The following is a 20,873-nucleotide window of genomic DNA, read 5'->3' as shown; positions in this document are numbered from 1 at the left end:
AGAGGGACAATCCCTGCCCACACCAGGCTTGCAGTCTAGAAGTGGGGAGACAGACATCAAAACAAGTAAACAGACACCAATAGCATCAATATAAATGAATAGAATTATAGATATATATGCATCAAAAGAAGTAAACAGGCATTAATGTAAATAAATGGAATTATAGATATGTACACATACACAAGTGCTGTGAGGTGGGGGGGTAGAACAAGGGAGTGAGTTGGGGTGATGGGGAGGGGAGGGGGAGCTGAGGAAAAGGGGGGCTTAGTCTGGGAAGGCCTCTTGGAGGAAGTGAGCCTTCAGTAGGGCTTTGAAGGGGGGGAATTGTGATTGTGGAAGTGTGATCTTATGCATCAGCCTCCTTGCTGATCTCTCGGTTTCCGGTCTCTTCCCACTCTAATCCATACTTCACTCTGCTGCTTGGAACATCTTTCTAAAAAAAACATTCTGTGCATGTCTCCCCACTCCTCACAAACCTATGTCTGGCCATCCATCTTCAATGATAAGTCACTTGACCAGCAATTCCCCTCCTCCCTAATCTCACAGCTCTCCTACTACAACCCAGCCTGCACACTCATCTCTTTCTCCACCCATACTTAGTTTACATCCACCCTCTGTCTTAGAATTCCCTGCCTCTTCACATCTGATGGATGAGAACTCTCTCCATTTTCAAAGTCCTACTAAAATCCTTCATCTTCCAAGAAGCCTTCCATGACTAACCTCTCATTTCCCCACCTTCTTCATCCTCCCTTCTGTGGGTCTGGGCACTTGGCTGTGTAAACCTTAAGCACTTTTATATCCCAGTCCTACAGAAGTTGTATACATATCCTGAGAAGTAGCAGGGCCTAGTGGAAAGAGCTTGGGCCTGAGAGATATCTAATCCTGACTCTGCCAAATGCCTGCTCTGTAACCTTGGGCAAGTCAAGGCAATTTCTCAGTGCCTTCTGTCAAATGATGAATACCTCTAAAATGAATAACTGTTCTTTTCCTACTTGGACTGTGAGCCCCAAGAGCAACAGGGATTGTGATCCATCTGACTGACTTATATCTACTCCAGCACTTAGAACATTGTGTGACAAACAAGAAATGCTTAACAAATGATATTAAAAAACCCTTATTCTCTACTGCTTCCCCTCTCTACAATTCATTTTAATGTCTGTCTTCCCTGCTAGACTGTCAGCTTCTTGTGGGAATGTCCTCCCCCTGTGCTAAACCATATTGTTTCCCTCCTTTAAGGCATTCACCCATTTTTCTTGTCAAGTCACCACCTTCAGCCACCTCTGTCTACCCCCTTTCCCTAACTCTTCAATTCCCTCTTCCCCGGCTACTATAAAACACTGTTTCTCTGGAAATGTACAAACAAACACATACTAGCATTTTCATCCTATAAGGGATCCATTCGTTTCAATAAATCCTTTCAGACTCACTCACTTGTGTGGGCAGGGAATGTGTCCGTTAAATTGTACTCTCCCAAGTGCTTAGTACAATGCTCTGCACACAGTAAGCACTCAAAAACTATAATTGATCAATTAATTAAGAGTATATTCACATCAAATAATTAAGAATATATTCAGCTTTAGTAACACCCTCTCTATAAATTCCATGAACAGCATTGTGCTTATTAGGAATTGGTAGATTTTATCCATTAGCTGGAAGCATACCTAAACTAGAATTTTCACTCCTGGAAGCACTTCTTAGATCAGCTTGGTTCTCTCCATTCCCCACAGTGGTGATTTGCTCATATGCTAGGGATGGAGGGAGCAGGGGGAGTCTTGGAGAACTTCACCATTTATAATTCCATGTTGTCCTTATAATAAGAATCAGTTCAGTATTTAAACAAAAAAATCAATCAGTCATACTTACAGAGCATTTACTCGTTGCAGAGCACGGTACTAAGCATTTGGGAAAGTATAATATACCAGAATTGGTAGACACGTTTTCTGTCCACAAGGAGCTTACAGTCCATAGGGAAAATGATCAGAAGTCCATGCTAACTTGTTCAGGGCTATTTGGGTGTACAAGATCACTTAAATAGAATGGGAGTCTAAATAAACTTGTTAATATGTGCATCTGTATGTGCGAGTGTGTGCGTTTCTTTCCATTATCTCAATGTAAATATAAATCAATTTTCAAATGGAAAATGCTGAATAATCAGACATTAGATTCACAGGGGACAGGACTGAGGCATAAATATTATGGATTTATGTCATGACTGTGAAAAATTTAAGGATGGTGGTGGTGAAGAATTAAAGCAAGAAGCATACAACAGGTTAATATAAACATGTCAGTTATGGAAAATGTATTCGTGGAAATGATAGAGCTGCTGTGAGGAGAGGAAGATTTATTGATGGAAAGGCTTTACACAGATACAAATTAGATGAGTTATTTTCTCTAGTGTTCACCAAGGAAGATGGGAAACAGATGTCAGAAGCAAACAGAAATTTCCCTAGGGAAGCAGTCAACATTTGGATGGAAATCATAATCAAGAAAGAACAGGTAGTTGGAAATGAGAATATCTGAAGATGGGCAAGCAGCCATGCCTAGAAGGAGCCACCCCTTACCGTAGAACAAAAAAGGGTCAAAGAGAACACAGTAGGCATGAGGAGGAACGTGGGTAACTTATTTTCCATCTGGAGCTTGCCCAGCTTGGCCATAGTGCCGAATTGCACACTTTCTTTCCACCAGTCTCCCTCCTAGGGTTTTGCTATTGGGCAATTAACATTCTGTGAAAGCAGAAATAAGAGCTCCCTGGAGAGAAAACTCAGACTGAAAACTTTTTTTTTTCAAATGGATCTTCGGAAATTCTATGAACCTATTGTCTTGGAAACCTGTGTTTAGCAATATGTATTTACAGTATCAAAATGATAACCTTCCTTTCTAGAGATCAGTAGTTCTGATTGTTTCCCTTATGGAACTATGGATTAGGTAATATTAGCAATTTGAAGGTAGTAATTAAACTCAGGAGATTAAAAAATCTATTATCCAAATATTTCTTTCTTCACAATGAGCATGATAATTTCCTTATCTGCCTGCACATGGTAAAGGCATAATATACCATCTGAATCTGAATGTAGGTCAGAAGACAATTATTCTAAGATCTACTGTTAGTCACCAGTAGCAAGCAGCTTCCAGGTGGTAAGAGCTGCTCTGGGATTTAAAGACAAAGGAAGTTCAAACAGGCATGAGACTGAAAATGGAGACATCATGTCATATCCTAAGCTCCCTGTGGGTTGGAAACATGTCTACCAACTCTGGCATATTGTTCTCTCCTTAGTACAGTGCTTAGTGCTTAGTACAGTGCTCCGCACACATTGACTACTCAATAAGTAAGATTGATTAAATATGATAGGTTGGTAAAATGACACAGTTATGTCAGGAGACCCTCTACACTTCAAAATTCCTTGAGAACTTCAAACTCTGTTAGAGAAAACTAAACAAAATGTCTGGTAAAAAGAGAAAAGTGGAATGTATCTGCAGGATAAGATGGATTTTAAATTTCAGTCTAACTCATAAAATATGCACCTCTCAGTTCAGAAATTATGAGTAGAACTTATGAATAGGCACCCAGACTTTGTTGCTGAAAATGAAGGGGACTATGATTCTGATACCCGGGTTACACATTGTCCGAATGAGGCAAGGACAAGCAAAGAGAAATAAAACTAAATCAATAAGGCTAATGTGGCCTATAAGAGACTGATAAATGGAGCGTGACATAGACATCATTATGAGTGTATTTATTAAGCTCTTACTCTGTGTCAGGCACTCTGCTAAGTAGAAGAGTAAGAACAACAGAAGTAATTCATATGCAAACCCTGTCCCAAAAGGCAGTTGTTTTCAAAGTTGAGGATACAGATACAACCCCGCCCCCACCCACAAAAAGAAAAAAAAACAGGAATAAATTACCATAAGAAATTACTGACACTTGGAGCAATACAAAATTAAGAACTTTAAACTCTTCTTGGACCCAACAGCTCTCAGTGATGCAATGAACCTATTAAGTGTCTTCCATCCTCACTCCTGCAGCTTTAGTTTGGAAGAAGGAGGATGTCCCAAGCATTGGCTACTTCCTTTAGATCCCAGAGTTTGTGGTCTTTGGTGTTTCTAGCTACTTAACTCCCCCAATTCCTGTAGAGGTTGGGGATCTGCCCTTTTTTTTAATGGTATTTCTTAAGCACTCAATAGGTGCCAAGCACTCTTCTAAGGACTAGGGTAGATACAAGCTAATCAGGTTGGACACAGTCTCACAAGGGGCTCATCCAGAAGTCAGGGAACCTTCCATTGTGCAATAGCATGCTCAGATGGAAAGAGCCCAGGACCAAGTGCCAAGAGACCTGCCTAATCCCAGCTCTGCCACATGCCTGTTGAATGACTTTAGGCAACTCTCCTAACTTCTCTGTACCTCAGTTCCCTCATCTGCAAAATGGGGATTTAATACTTGTTCACCTGTTTATCATACTTGTTTATCAACATCCATACTTGTTTATGGATGAGGTTACTGAGGCACAGAGAAGTTAAGTGACTTTCCCAAAGTCATATAGAAGACAAGTGGTGGAACCTGGACTAGAGCACAGTTCCTTTTTATACCCAGACTTAAGCTCCATCTACTGGGGCATGCTGCTTTTCTGTTCTTTCACTGTCAGACACTTAGGAGGGTGGAAGCAGAGGTATTTGTCTCAGAGGATACTACAGGGCTTGGTTGGGATTCTTTTCATCTTTATCAGCTAAAAACTGGAATCCAACCCTGCCTGGGCTAAGACCTGGATAATACCAGGCTCAGGGAGCATCCAGCCTAACGTTCTTAGGGATGGTTGACTAAAACTATGAGACTCTGTTGAAAAGCTTGAAAAGCTCTTGAAAAGCTAGTTGACCTTCTAAAGGTCGGTCCAGGTCACATACATTACAGCTTTAAAGATCTTTAGTATGAAATCTTGATGGTGCTCACTCTGTCTTTTCAAAGTACATGCTGCTCTTTACAATTTAAGAATCTAATTCTTTGTCTATTGGTGCATCATTGGATAGAGTATCACAAAATTCCATGACATCATTAAGGTCTGGGATGTCACTGATTCATTTCGGCTGATTCCCAGATATTGTGTAACATATAATATATATGTTGTGTAACATATACTGTCAATTTTCTTCAGGTTTATGGTTTGTGGGTAGCATTCAGCTAATCCTCCAAAGCAATTCATAATCAAGTGCTCCCAAGAGAAGCAGCAGGGCCTAGTGGAACGTGCATGGGCCTGGGAGTCAGAAGACCTGACTTTCTAATCCTGGCTTTGCCATATGTCTGCTGTGCGATCTTGGACAAGTCATTTAATTTATGTGCCTCCATTACCTCATCTGTAAAATGGGGATTGAGACTGTGAACCCTATGTGGGACAGGGACTGTGTCCAACCCCATTAGCTTGTATCTACCCCAGTGCTCACTACAGTGCCTAGCATAAAGTAAGGACTTAAAAGTGCCATAAAAAGTGCATATCTATTTGTGAATCACCTTCATGTCTGTCTTCTGCGGTTCCACAATCATCAGTTCACAGCAGTTCCTTGATGACTGACTAAGAGAATTTTGAAGATGCTCATAGTCCACTAACTTGTAAAAGTTACTTAATGGATTAGTAACCCCCTCCTGCTTCCAGGTTCCTTGTAACACAAAAGAGGCTGAAGAGAACTGATAATAATAATATTGGTATTTGTTAAGCACTTACTATGTGCCGAGCACTGTTCTAAGTGCTGGGGTAAACACAGGGGAATCAGGATGTCCCACGTGGGGCTCACACTCTTAATCCCCATTTTACAGATGAGGTAACTGAGGCACAGAGAAGTTAAGTGACTTGCCCACAGTCACACAGCTGACAAGTGGCAGAGCTGGGATTCGAACTCATGACCTCTGACTCCAAAGCCCGGGCTCTTTCCACTGAGCCATGCTGATCTACCATGCAGCTCTTCTTCACTCCAATGGTAATTGAGGAAGGGTCAGACCAGGCACCTTCTCCTCTCTCTCGATGGGCCTAGCCATCCCACAGTACCTTAGGGATCTTGGTGAACTTCTCATAGTAGCCCACCTTCTTCTTGTCTTGTCTTATGAGTCGTTTCCGACCCATAGCGACACCACAGACACATTTCTCCCAGAATGTCCTGCTCTACATCTGCAAACTCTCTGGTAGTGGAGCCATAGAGTTTTCTTAGTAAAAATATGGAAGTGATTTAGCATTGCTGCCTTCTGCTGAGTAAACCTGAATCTCTGCTCTCGACTCTCTCCTGTGCCGCTGCTGCCCAGCATGGGTGAATCTTGACCTGTAGCATATTGCCTTCCATTCCCTAGCTACTGCCCAAGCTAGAAATGGAATGGATAGGCCTCTATTTGATTCTTCCTCCCATAGTCAAGATTGGTGAAGCACTGGAAACTCCCCAGGTGCGACTCTGAGAGGGGAGCCCACCTTCTTAGTGGTTGCTAATAATGATTTTGATTGTGTCATTTGTATCAAGAACTTTTCTAAGTGTTGAGGTAGATACAAGTTTATTAGAGCAGACACAGTCCCTGTCCTACCTGTGGCTCACAGTCTAAGAAGGAGGGAGGACAGGTAGAAAACTGAGGCACAGGGAACCTAAGCGTCTTGTCCAAGGACATACAGCAAGCAATTGTCAGAGGTAGAATTAGAACTCTAGTCCCCTGAGACTTCCAGGCGCATGCTCTTTCCACTAGACAAAGCTGCTTCTATGTGCACGTACTATGTGTCAAGCACTGTATTAAGCACTGGAGTGGAATAAGGACAAACTGGTTGAAAATAAGGAGGGAGAACTGGTATTAATTTCTCATTTTAAAGATGAGGCAACAGAGGCACAGAGAGGGTAAGTGATTTGCCCAAGGTCATATAGGGTTGGGATTAAAATAGACAGACAGAGACAGAATAGACAGAGTTGGGAATAGAAACCAGGTCTTCTGAGTTCCAGGTTTGGGCTCTTTCTAGAGCCCAGTTTTGCTGATTGTGTCAAATACTTTTATAAGGTTCGAAGTACAGTTTAGAGGTCTTATGTTGCTGCTTTCAGTTCTTCATCTGTTGTGCTGTATATATTACCATATTTTAGTCTAAAGCCACTTTGCTATTACACCTGCAGTTGACCCTTTTCTTCAGTCATCTGCCTAGTGTGTCATTCACACACTCTTCTGGGTAGGAGAGTAATGAGGTGAGGTAGGAAGGGGCAAGGTGATCAAGTACTTTAAAGCCAACAGTGAGAAGTTATTGTTTGATGCAGAGGTGGAAGGGGCAACACTGGAGTTTATTGAGGGGTTGGGAAAAATGTCCTGAGTGCTTTGGTAGAAAAATGATCCAAGTAGCAGGGTGAAGCGAGGACCGTAGTGGGGAGAGACAGGAGACTGGGCAGTCAAGAAGGAGGCTGATGCAGTAATCCTGGTGGGAGAGGATGAGTGATCGTATTAATGGGGTAGCAGTTTGGATGGAGAGGAAAGGGTGGATTGAAGTGATGTTGCAATGGTGAGATCAGCAGGATTTAGTAGTGGATTGAGTATGTGGGTTGAATCAGAGAAAGGAGTCAAGGATAACATCAAGGTTACGGGCTTTGCACTTTGAGATCTAGCCATTTTATTAGATTTCATGGCTTTAAAAGCAGAAGTGACTGTCTTAGTGTGCCTTCATGTTTCGCATAGTTTTTTTTCTTTATTCTTGGTGTGTGAATGACACCTTTCCCTGTCTTTGATGAGTCACTTCACCTCTTCAGCAGGGCTGTACCACTGTGATTAGGATCACACAGTTTTTTATTGGCGAACAAAAGTTCTAACATGTCTACCAACTCTATTGTATCATACTCATGCAAGCCTTTAGTTCAGGGCTCTGTATACGATAATTGCTCAATAAATACTATTTATTGGTTGACTGAATAGCAGGAGGGAGATGGAGTCTTAAATAACTAGATGTGCAGTGGGATCCAGGAAAAAAAATTCTTTTTTTTAGGATAGGGCATATATGGAAATGTTTAGAAGTTGGCAGAGAAGAGGTCATCAGAGATTTTAAGATGGCAGTCAGGGGTATTAAGTGACTGGGTGAGGTACAGTGGAGGAAGAGATCAAGGAATTGAGGAAGAAGTGGGCAATTGGGAGAATTCTAGGGGTATAGCTTCTTGAGGTCAGGAATTGTTTTTTATCAACTCTGTTGCATCGAACTCTCCTAAGAGTTTAGTACAGTGCTCTGCACACAGTAAGCCCTCATTAAATAGCAATGACTGATTGATTGATTGATTGATTGGTTGTCAGTAGGACCTTTGATCTCTTCAACCTTGGTATCCCACTATTTTTCATGCATGCTTCTTAGGTTCACCCGTATGTCAATATAGCAAGCTTTTTTATGATATTTATTAAGTCTTTATTATTTGCTGTACACTGAAATAGGTACTGGGGTGTATTCAAGCTAATCTGGTTGGACACAGTGCATCTCTCACATGGGGCTTTCAGTTTTAATCCCCATTTTACATATGAGGTAACTGGGGCACAGAGAAGTGAAGTGACTTGCCCAAGGTTACACAGCAGACAAGTAATGGAGGCAAGATTAGAGTCCTTCTGACTCCAAGGCCCATACTCTGTCCACTAGTCATGCTACTTCCCTTCTTTAGACTTGATTTTTGAAAAATTATTAAGACCTTTAGAATGTTGAGGTTGTGTTTTTTCATAATCTCGAGGGCATTTACATAATGGAAACAAACTAATAAGAAAAAACTTTGACCCCAAACATCATCCATGGTTGAAAATGTCTACATCCATGATGCATCTTAACACACTGTGAAGGATAGAAGGTCCTTGAACAGGTTTCAGTGGTACACTTCACTGCCTTGATGCTATTAAGCAGTCTAAAGGCAGCTTGGTTAAAGAAAAGGAAAGTTGAAAATAATTTTCTTTACTTGGAAACTGCTTTAGGAAATGGCAAGTCAATCAAAAGATGTCATAGCAAATTACAATCAATCACATTTATTAAGTGCTTACTGTGTGCACAGCACCCTACTAAGTGTTTAGGAGAGTAGACTACACCAGTGTTAGAAGATAGGTTCCCTGACCAAAATGAGCTCAAGTCTAGAGGGGTATTTAGATATTGATATAAGTAAATAAATTACATATAGATACATTCATAAATGCTGTGGGGCTGAGGGAGGGGTGAATAAGGGTGAAAATCCAAATGCAAGAGTGATACAGAAAGGAGTGGGAGAGAGAGAATGAGGACTTAGGGAAGACCTCTTGGAGGAAATGTGATTTTAATAAGGCTTTGAAGGTGGGGAAAGTTACCCTCTGTCAGATATGAAGAGGGAGGGCATTCCAGACCAGAGGCAGCACACAGGCGAGAGGTCGGCAGTGAGATAGATGAGACTGAGGTACAGTAAGTAGGCTGGCATTAGAAGAGTGAAGTATGAGAGGTGGGTTGTAGTAGGACATCATGAAAGTATAGAAGGTGGGGGCTAGGTGATCAAGTGCTTTAAAGCCTAAGGTAAAGAGTTTCCATTTGATGCAGAGGTGGATGGACAACCACTGGAGGTTCTTGAGAATTTGAGAAAATGGACTGGACAGTTTTGTAGAATAATGATCTGTGTAGTTGAGAGAACTATGGACTGAAGTAGAGAGAGAAAGGAGGCAGGAAGATCAGCAAGGAGGCTGATTCAATAATTAAGGTGGGATAGGATAGGTTTGCTGCATGGAAGGAGGCAATGGTAAACCACTTCTGTATTTTTAATAAGAAAACTCTACAGTTACACTACCAGAAAGACTTTAGATGGAGGTGGGCCATTCTGAGAGAGATATGTCCATGGCATCGCTATGGGTTGGAGTTGACTCGACACCATGAGAGAAGACAAGAAGACTTTGGATTTGGCAAGAAGGATGTCGTCGATGACCTTTGAGAAGGCAATTTCTGTGAAGTGTAGGGGGGTGGAAGCCAGATTGAAAGGGCCAAGGAGAGAATTGGAGAATAAAAAGTGGAGATGGCGAGTGAGGACAACTCGCTCAAGGAATTTTGAGAGGAATGGTAGGAGGGAGACGGTGTAATAACTGGAGGGAGCCATGGAGTCAAAGGAGGGTCTTTTTAGGAGAGGGGGGAAATACGCATGTTTGAAAGCAGCAGGGAAAAGACCACTGGAGAGTGAACGGTTGAGGATGGAGATCAGAGAGGGAAGGAGGGAGGAGACAAACACTTTGGTAAATGCAGAGATGAGGTCAGATGCACAGGTGGAAGCATGGATTATGAGAGGAGGCAGGAGTTCTCCTCTTAAGATATTGCTGAGAAAGATGGGAGAGCTGAAGAAGGGGCAGGAGGAAGGAGGGACTGAAGCGGAGCAGGAGAGATTTTAGGGACATCACACATGATAGTTTTAATTTTCCCAGTGAAGTATGTAGCCAGGTCATTAGAGGCATCACAGTTTGGCTATTAATGGCTGCAGTATGGCCAGCAAAAGAGGCCACTTAGCAATTAGCTCAAGTAATTACCAGTCCAGCATAGGTCACTCGAAGATTCCAAAAAATTTCATATGAGGCTACTGGGCTCCAACGGGCTGTCTAGTCTTGGAAATCCCTGCCTGCAGGTATTCATAAAGAAGGTTTGTCTACCAATTTCTTGTTCAAGTGTTACTGGTCTATGCTGCTGTGAGGAGGAAGTTAGCCTGACTGTGTATTTACAGTTTCCCCTTTTGTCTTGCACATGCTGAGCTATTGCACTGTAGAAAAAAACAGGACTCCAAAGATGTGTCCAGAGTGGGAATTAGAAAATAAGGAATTTTCCTAGGCATAAGCCTCTGTGGAAGGTGAGCCCTGCATAAAGGCAACAATATACTTGGGACTTCTATCACCAATAGAAGTGTTCCAAAGGAAGCTCTTCCACTCTTACATACCCCTAGTGTAGCATTTTCATATTTCCAGAGATTTCACAAAGAATCATTAACTATTAATGTTTCAGGAGTGAGAAAGTGGCCCTCTGGGCTGTCTGCAAGTGTTCTGACTGGCTCCAGTCAGGTAGTGACTGACAAGGGAGGCTGGAATGAAAGCCGAGCCCCTTCTTCTCAGCCATGCTACCTCTCACCCATCCTCCCACCGGGCAACAACTACCTGCAGTCCTAGACATCAACTCTAGTGTTATTTCCAGTTTTATTCTGGTAGGTAGGGCTGAGCTGGTGTGCATGTTTGAGAGTGTGAATGCTTGAGTGAGAGAGGCAGGGCGGATGTGGGGAGCTAAGTTTCTGCTCTGCAGTTGATTGTGTCTGTGAGGAAATGTCTATGACTACTAGTGTCTTCAGGTTCATGTTGTACTCTGACAGCAGAGCCTCTTCACCGGCCCAGGGATCTCTGGCTAATAATAATGCTGGCATCTGTAGTAATAATAATTATGCTATTTCTTAAGCCATTACTACATGCCAGGCACTACTACGTGCTGGGGTAGATACAAGCAAATCAGTTTGGACACAGTCCCTGTCCCATGTGGGGCTCATAGTCTCCATTCCCAGGGAAGTGAAGTGACTTGCCCAAGATCACACAGCAGACAAGTAGCTGAGCTGGGATTAAAACCCATGACCTTCTGACTCCCAGCCCCGGGCTCTATCCACTATGCCAGGCTGCTTGTAAAGCACTTGTATGTCCCAAGTATTGTTCTAAGCACTGGGGTAATCAATCAATGTAGTGTAATGAATGCCTGCTGTGTGACTAGTCCTCTACTGAATAGTTGGGACAGTACAGCATAATACAATTGCTAGATATGTTCCCTACCTACAAGGGGCTAAGTCTGGAGGAGGAGACAAATGCTAAAATAAATTACAGATGTGTACGGTAAGTGTTGGGGGCTGAGGGTGGGGTGAATATCAAGTGCTTCTCATTGTGTCTATCCTCACTGTGCCTCATTCTCATCTCAGAGAAGCAGCGTGGCTGGGGATTGGGAGTCAGAGGTCATGGATTCAAATCCCAGCTCTGCCACTTGTCAGTTGTGTGACTGTGGGCAAGTCACTTCACTTCTCTGTGCCTCAATTACCTCATCTGTAAAATGGGGATTAAGTGTGAGCCTCACATGGACAACCTGATTACCCTGTATCTACCCCAGCACTTAGAACAGTACTCTGCACATAGTAAGCTCTTAACAAATACCAACATTATTATTATTATTATTATTATCTGTCCCACTCTTGACCCCTGGCCCGCGTCCTACCTCTGTCTGGGAACGCCCTCCCTCCTCAAATCCGCCAAGCAATCACACATCCTCCCTTCAAAGCCCTACTGAAAGTGTCCCCCTTTTCCTCTGCTTCTCCTCCCCCCATTACCCCCCACTATCTCCCTCTTCTCTCCCCCCATCCACCCGACAGCACTTGTGTGTATATATGCACATATTTATAATTCTATTTATTTTATTAATGATGTGTACATATCTATAATTCTATTTATTTATATTGATATCATTGATGCCTGTTTACTTGTTTTGATGTCTCTCCCCCCGCTTCTAGACTGTGAGCCCGTTGTGGGCAAGGGTTGTCTCTATTTGTTGCTGAATTGTACTTCCCAAGTGCTTAGTTCAGTGTTCTGCACACAGTAAGTGCTCAATAAATTCGATTGAATGAGTGAATGAAAGTACTTAAAGGCCACAGAGGCAAGTGCATAGGAGATGCAGAAGGGAGATAGTCAGGCTTAATTGGGGAAGACCTCTTGGAAGAGATGGGATTTTCAGGAGGGCGATAAAGGTGGGGAGAGTGGTTTGCATATAAGTAGAGGGAGGGAGTTACAGTCCAGGAGGAGGATGTGGCAAGGGGTTGACAAAGAGATAGGTGAAATCAAGTTTGGCTTTAAAGGAGTGAAGAGTGCAGGCTAGGTTGTAGTAGGAAATCAGCAAGGTAGGGTGGTAGGGTTTAGCTGACTGAGTGTTTTAAAGCCAATGACAAGGGGTTTTTGTTTGATTTGGAATTAGTTACAAGGGCCTGGGTTCTAATTCCAGCTCCACCACAACCTAACTAATTTGTACCTACCCCAGAGCTTAAAACTGGCATATAGTAAGTGCTTTACAAATACCACTAAATATATATATTATATATATATATATATATATATTCCTTGGACAGGGACTATGTCCCCTTGTATAGGGACTATGTACCTTGTATCTACTATTATACTGCATTGTCTTGTATCATGTCCAAAACAGTATTCCTTATGTTCCCTCCCGAGCCCTGTCCTCCTCCATATTTCCCAACACTGTAGATCACACCACTTTGCTCCCTTTCTCACAGGCTCATGATCTTGACATTATCCTCTACTCATCTCTCTCATTCAGACCATATAGTCAGTCTGTCACCAAGTCTGGTTGGTTGGTTCAGTCTTCACACCATCACTAAAATCCACCATTTCTCCCCCATCCAAATGACTACTATGCTGATCCAAGCCCCATCATATCCCTCCTTGATTACTTACTGCATCAAGTCTCCTCGTTGATCTCCCTGACTCCAGGTTCTTCCTTCTCCAACCCTTCCTTCTCTCTGCTGCCTATATCATTCTTCTAAAAAAAAAGAACTTCAGTCCACATCTCCCCACTCCTCACGGACCCTCTAGCCATATAATTTTATAGTATTTGTTAAGTGCTTACTATGTGTCAAGTACTGCACTAAACACTGGGGTAATTACAGTCTAGTTAGGTTGGACACAGTCCATGTCCTACATAGGGCTCACAATCTCAATTCCCATTTTACAGATGAGGTAATAATAATAATAATAATAATGTTGGTATTTGTTAAGCGCTTACTATGTGTCAAGTACTATTCTAAGTGCTGGGGTAGAAACAGGGTAATCAGGTTGTCCCACTTGAGGCTCACAGTTAATCCCCATTTTACAGATGAGATAACTGAGGCACAGAGAAGTTAAGTGACTTGCCCACAGTTACACAGCTGACAAGTGGCAGAGCCGGGATTCAAACCCATGACCTCTGACTCCAAAGCCCAGGCTCTTTCCACTGAGCCACGCAGTTTAGTGACTGCCCAGGGTCACACAGCAAACATATGACATAGTTGGGATTAGAACCTGGTTACTTTTAAAAAACAATTGGTATTTAGTAAGCACCTACTAGGTTTCAGACACAGTACTAAGCACTGGGGTAGATACAAGCTAATCAGATTGGACCCAGTCCATGCCCCACATGAGGCTCACAGTCTTAATCCCCATTTTTACACATGGGGTAACTGAGGCAGCCAAGTTAAGTGACTGGCCCAAAGTCACACAGCGAAACGTGGCGGAATCTGACTCCCAGGCCTGTGCTCTTTCCACTAGGTCATGTGCTTCTCTAATAGTCAAGGAAAAGGGTTATTTCAAAAAGGTCAAATAGGACCAGAGTGTATCACTCACACTACAGCATGCCATATTCCACCCTATATCCAGTCTGCGATTCTAAGGTGAGCCCCATTGAGTCCTCGGGGCAAATGGTGCCAGAGTGTAACTGGCAAAGCACAAGCTAGTAGTGTCCTATATGCCTCTTCCAGAGTCCTTACTAATGGATGTAAATCCTTGCAGATGCCTTTTGGCAGCAGGACACACCTAGCCCGGTGAGTCCTTGATGAGTTTTAGTGTAATGAATCATAAATCAGAACGTAAAACAAGATTAGGAACCTGAAAATGGACTTAAAGTGAGAAAGAATCTCAGCTCTGCCTCAGGTACCCCCACCATTCACACAGCTGTCGCTTCTGTCATCTCTCAGTTGAATTAGCCCCTACAAGTTTCAAACCTTGGAACAGGTGCTGACAGAAGTTTCTAAGTTAGAAACAGGGTTGCTAAGGGAATGCCATCTGCTGCTACTTTCCTCATTGCTGGGGATGCTTGCATGGAAACCATAAGGAATTGGGTTTGCAGGTCAAGATTTTGGTTGTTGTCAGAGCACAGAGAATGTGATGAACCCCAGAGGGTAATGGAAATCTGGGGGTACATTTAGGGGGTCATACTGGAGAGGATGTTTCCAGATAACTGAAAAATTTCAATCAATCAGTGAACAACAATGATTGCTTACTTTGTGCAGAGCAATATAGTGAGCATTTGGGAGAGTACAATAGAATTAGTAGGCGTGATCCCTAGCCCCAAGAAGTTTAAATCTAAAAGGGAAGAAAAGAAACTATAAAAATACGTTCAAAAGTGCTGTGTGGTGAAGGTATGAATAGTAATAATAATGTTAGTAGTAATAATCATATTTTTTAAGCACTTACTATGTACCAAGCGCTATACTAAATACTGGGAAAGAGTACACAGGTGAGAATTAGACATGGACTCAATTCTTTGAGGAACTCACAAACTACGAATGTCGTTGTTGAGGAGAATATTAGACAGACCTGTTGGGAGCAATGAAGCACTAAAACATTAAAGCAGCATAAGAGATGAGAGCAAATAATTAGTATCCAAAATAAAAACAAAAGTCAATTGGGAGCTGTGACTAGAGGAGCAAAATTTGTCCTCATGATTCAAAATCTACAGCAGCAGTTATCAGAGCCACTAGTTTTCCCTAGGTTCTATGTGCCCTCATGTTGCCTCCCCTCAAAGGTTAGGGTCCATGTCTAATTCCCACTTGAATGCTCTTTCTCAGCATTTAGTACAGTGCTCGGGACACAGTAAGTGCTTAATACATATGATTATTACTACCACCACTATTATTATTCATTCCATCTTCCCCTCACAGCATTTATGAACATGAGGCAACATGAGGCTGTTCTCATTTCCGCTGAAGAGATGGAAAGCAGGATGAGATGGGGTCTCCTCGAAGGTGTGGAGGGAAGCTGGTGCCAGCCTTGAATGGTGGGCAGTGAAGGCAGTTGGCTCGACTGTGGGGAAGGGGGCCAAGAACAAGCAGGGTCCGAGCCTGCAAAAATCAGATGCTTCATTCATTCATTCTTTGAATCGTATTTATTGAGCTCTTACTGTATGCAGAACATGTACTAAGTGCTGGGGAGAGTACAATACAGCAATTAGCAGACATGTTCCCTGCCCATAACATGCTTACAGTATAGAGGGGGAGGCAGATATTAATATACATAAATGAATTACAGATAATTTCTTCATTTCATTCAATAGCATTTATTGAGCTCTTACTATGTGCAGAACACTGTACTAAGCACTTGGAATGTACAACTGGGCAACAGATAGAGACAATCCCTGCCCATTGATTGGCTCCAGAGGTGAAGAGGAGCTGAGAAGGTACAGCAGCAGATTTTATAGCTGGCCCTGTCAGGGTCAGGCGACCAGTTTCTCAACTCTGGTGGTGGGAGGGAGCATTTAAGGGCGCATGGGGAGGTGAGATTGCAATTACCAGATGTTTCTCTTGGTTGCGATACTGTATCGTGGTGCTTGGGAGACATGCAAGCAATGAAGTGGAAGTGGTGCAGAAATAGGTATGAGAGAGGAGAGAATAATCAGAGAAGGCTTCTTGGAGGAGATGTGATTTCAGAAGGAAAATAGGGAGAGTCTGCTGGGTGAAAAGGGGGAGGAAGTTCCCAATAGAAGAGAAGGAATGAGCAAGGGGTTGGTTACACGAGAGAAGAGAACAAACACAATGGGTAGATTGGCATGAGAGGAGCAAAGTGGGCAAGGTGGAGTGAACTGTGATCTGAACCAACCACCTCTGTTTGTTCTGAAATACTGACAAATAATAATAATAATTATGGTGTTTAAGCGCTTCCTGTATATCAGTCATGGAACTAAGCACTGGGGTGGTTACAAGCAGATTGGATTGGGTTTAGTCACTGTCCCACGTGGGGATCTCAGTCTCACTTCCCATTTTTTACAGAGGAGGTAGCTGAGGCACAGAGAAGTTAAGTGACTTGCCCAAGGTTACACAGCAGACAAGTGGCAGAGCAGATATTAGAACCCATGACCTTCTGACTCCCAGACCCATGATTTATCCACAGGGACTCTTTTCTCGAGGAACCCAGGAGAAAAATTCCCCAACTTTTGTTCAGGGATGAGGTATAAATATATCACAGTGACTTAAATAATACTGGAATATTTGCAACCATAAGAGAGCCAGCCCCTGGAACAGAAAAAAATGAAATGAAGAGAGGGAGTTATATGAAAACTTTCCCATGTTCCTATCTCCAGCAAGTAGAAGTAAAAATGTTTTCAATAAGCCAGTTTTAAATGTATGGAATTATTTTCCCCAAAAGTTATGCAGGCAGATAATATCAGAAGAGCTGAGCGCAATTGGATATTTCCATGGGGAAGTGGTTCAAGATGGGTCACTAGAAGGAGGTTTGGAGTTTCAGAAAGAACAAGAAGGGCAACCATCCTGCTGTTCCTTCAGGCTCCAGACAGCCCTGGGCTGAGCTGGTTGTACTGCTGGTCTGACCCAGAAATGCCATTTTTAAATTGCGTTATTATGATCTTCCTAGCTTTGTTCTCCAGAACCAGCATTATTCAAAATTCCTCCCCCACCCCATAGTTAGAGAAATCAATAGTATTTATTGAAAGTTATTGTTTGCAGCTCATTATTCTAAGTGCTTGAGAAGATGCAACAGAGAAAAAAAGATATACCTTTTTTTAAACAGCTCTTTTACTTCCAAAGTGCTTTCATATTACTTGTCTTTTTTCGTCTTCACAACAGACCCATAAGGTACGACAATATTATTAGCTCCATTTTTCAAATGGTATAACTGAGGCACAAAGGTCAAATTTATTGCTATTGTTCTTGTCTGTCTCCCCCGATTAGACTGTGAGCCCGTCAAAGGGCAGGGACTGTCTCTATCTGTTACCGATTTGTACATTCCAAGCTCTTAGTACAGTGCTCTGCACTAAGTAAGTGCTCAATAAATACTATTGAATGAATGAATGAATGAATGAATGAATGAATGAATGAATGAAATGATTTGCCCTGTCACACAGCAGGTAAGTGGCAGAGCCAGGATTAGAACTCACGTTCTCTGACTCCCAGACCCAATCTCAATTGACTACACCAAACTGACTCTCTATTGTCCCTTCCCACAAGAAGCTTAAAGGGGAGAGGCAAGCAGACATAAGTTATTTCCGGAGGAGCAGAAGGAAAAGTGTAAACTTAACTGGTAATAGCAAGAGTATGAAAAAATGAATGGATGAATAGAAGTTACCTTCATTTCAAAAGTGGCTGAGAGTGCATCCATGGTGTGATTTTCTTTGGAAAGATTATCTTGTAGTCTTGCAAAATTTGTCCATGAAAATATAATTGTGCACCTTTTCTGGTACCTTGCCATTCAGTGAGAAATATTCAGGCACCAAAGGCTGAAAGAGAAAGGTATGAAAAGCAGTGTGATTTAGTGGATAGAGCACAGGCCTGGGAATCAGAACTACCTGGGTTCTAATCACAGTTCCACCACTTTCTGCTTGGTGACCGTGGGCAAGTCTCTCTGGGCCTCAGTTACCTCATCTGTAAAATGGGGATTAAGAGTGTCATCCCAGTGTGGGACAGGAACTCTGTCCAACCTGAATTACTTGTATCTACCCCAGCACACAGTGCTTGGCTCATAGTAAGTGCTTAACAAGTACCATAATAATTATAATAATAATTATTTTTATTAAAATGTTCTAGGCACTTGAGTTGTTTTGTAATAATAATAATAATAAATTCTGGTATTTCTTAAGTGCTTACGATGTGCCAGGCACTGTACTAAGCATTGGAATGGATTCATTCATTCATTCAATAGTGCAACAGATAGAGACAATCCCTGCTCAATGACAGCCTCACAGTCTAATCAGAGGAGACACAAAATAATTGGGTTGGATGCTGACCCTGTCCCACACAGTGCTCACAATCTTAATCCCCATTTTACAGATGAGGTAACTGAGGCACAGAGAAGTTAAGTGACTTGCCCAAGGACACCCAGCAAACAAGTGGCGGAGCTGGAATTAGAACCCAGGTCCTTCTGACTCCCAAGACCATGCTCTATCCGCTAGGCCATCCTGCTTCTTGTACTGGTCATGGTCTATACTGACCCAAACACAGTGTTTCTCTCAGTTCCCCTATGCCCAGAAGTTCACAGTGCAAGACAAATGGTAGGGAGAACATACATGAAAATGTGTGTCAATGCTAAGAATTATTGTTGGGATGACATACCTGGGGATGGAGGATATTAATCAGGAAATTGAAGCTTCTCGTGGCCTCAGCTGTCCTCAGGGATCCAAGTAGGGGCCTAGAAATACTGTGAATACTCATACTGATTCTGGAACCCTCCAGCCCTTCAAGAAGCAGGAATGGTGCTGGTTTAGGTCTTATCAACATAGTTTCAGTGGAACTCGGAGAATAGGCTCCTTCATTTGGTAAACTTGTTCATTCATTCAGTTGTATTTATTGAGCACTTATTATGTTCAGAGCACTGTGCTAAGCGCTTGGAATGTACATTTCGGCAACAAATAGAGACAATCCCTGCCCAACAATGGGCTCCCAGTCTAAACGGGGGAGACAGCAGAACAGAACAGAACTAAACAAAACAAATAGTCTGGAATAAATATCATCAAGATAAATAGAATCATAGATATATACACATCATTAACAAAATAAATAGAGTAATAAATAATATATACAAATATGCAGAGTGCTGTGGGGAGGGGAAGGGGGAAAATAATAATAATAATATGCGTTAAGTTCTTACTATGTGTCAAGCACTGTTTTAAGCACTGGGGGATTCAAGGTAATCAGGTCCCATGTGGGGCTCACAGTCTTAATCCCCATTTTACAGATGAGGTAACTGAGGCACAGAGAAGTGAAGTGACTTGCCCAAAGTCACACAGCTGACAAGTGGCGGAGATGGGATTCAAACCCATGACCTCTGATTCCTAAGCCCGTGCTCTTTCCACCGAGTTGCGCTGCTTGTTGTGGGCAGGGAGCATGTTTGCCAACCGTGTTGTATTGTGCTCTCCCAAGGGCTTAGTACAGTGCTCAGCATACAGTAAGTGCTCAATAAACACCACTGATTGATAGGGAACCAAGTTGATATTCACCATTAGTACAATGCTAAATACAGTGCCCTGCACACAGGAAGTGCTCAATACATACCACCAATGGAATGACATATTCATCCCAACTCCAGCTCTACAGCACTTATGTTCAGATCCTGAAACTTTCCCATATCCCGTATCTGCATTTTAGCATCTGCCTCTCCCTCTAGTCAGAAAGCTCCTTGTGGGCAGGGATGGTGTCCACCTACACTATTGTACTATACTCTCCAAAATGCTTAGTCCAGTGCTCTGGACACAATAAACACTCAAAAAATACCACTGCTTGCTTGACTGCTTGACTGATTGCCCAAACGTTAAAGTAGCCCCGCCCCATTTCTCTTTCTCACAAACCATCATGGGCTTGAAAGTCCATTCTGAGACTTTCAATAGAACAAAAACTGCAGACACAGTCATGGCCCATTGATGATTGACACTGGCTAATAGTTTGGCTAAATTACAGCTATATCCTCCATGGGTGATTATCCTGCCTTTTTTCTCAATATTGAAAAATCAGATTAAGGCCTTGGAGATTTCCAGCATAATCGATGTAAGAAAATTGATTTGAGTCCATTAAAGCAGTTTTAGGAAGAATGGCTACTGAAGAAGCAATCAAACTGGCATGTGGTGGGGATTAGGAACAGGAGGGCTAGGTTTGGAGAAATATCGAATTAGATGTCTGGAAAACGTTATGCCTCTAGAACAAAGAATGTTTAAAATCTGTTCAGGTTGCCATCAGTGGACAGAAAGACAAACACATGGTCATAGGAGATTTCATGGCACGTTTATGCAGTGACTGAAATGTGACTACCTGATTTGGGAAGTTAAACAGCAGCTGGGTATGTATGTATCCTTGTATTCAGTTGCTTTGCCTACCTGTAATATATGATAATGTCAATCTCTCCAGTTGGACTGTGAGAGCAA

The 20,873-nt window shown here is 42.4% G+C and overlaps 1 long non-coding RNA gene across 1 annotated transcript in view; it reads right to left on the bottom strand.

Moving 5' to 3' along the window:
* Positions 1 to 18,226, bottom strand: part of LOC120638259 — a 28,524-nt gene extending 10,298 nt beyond the window's left edge. The window contains exon 1 of the long non-coding RNA XR_005659826.1: positions 18,089 to 18,226. This is a non-coding gene — a long non-coding RNA (uncharacterized LOC120638259). The remainder of the gene's footprint in view (positions 1 to 18,088) is intronic.
* Positions 18,227 to 20,873: the final 2,647 nt, after the last annotated feature.

The sequence above is a fragment of the Ornithorhynchus anatinus genome, chromosome 3, assembly GCF_004115215.2.
Source record: "Ornithorhynchus anatinus isolate Pmale09 chromosome 3, mOrnAna1.pri.v4, whole genome shotgun sequence".
In the NCBI taxonomy this organism is placed as follows: Eukaryota; Metazoa; Chordata; class Mammalia; order Monotremata; family Ornithorhynchidae; genus Ornithorhynchus; species Ornithorhynchus anatinus.
This window is presented reverse-complemented; position numbering and strand designations above follow the sequence as displayed.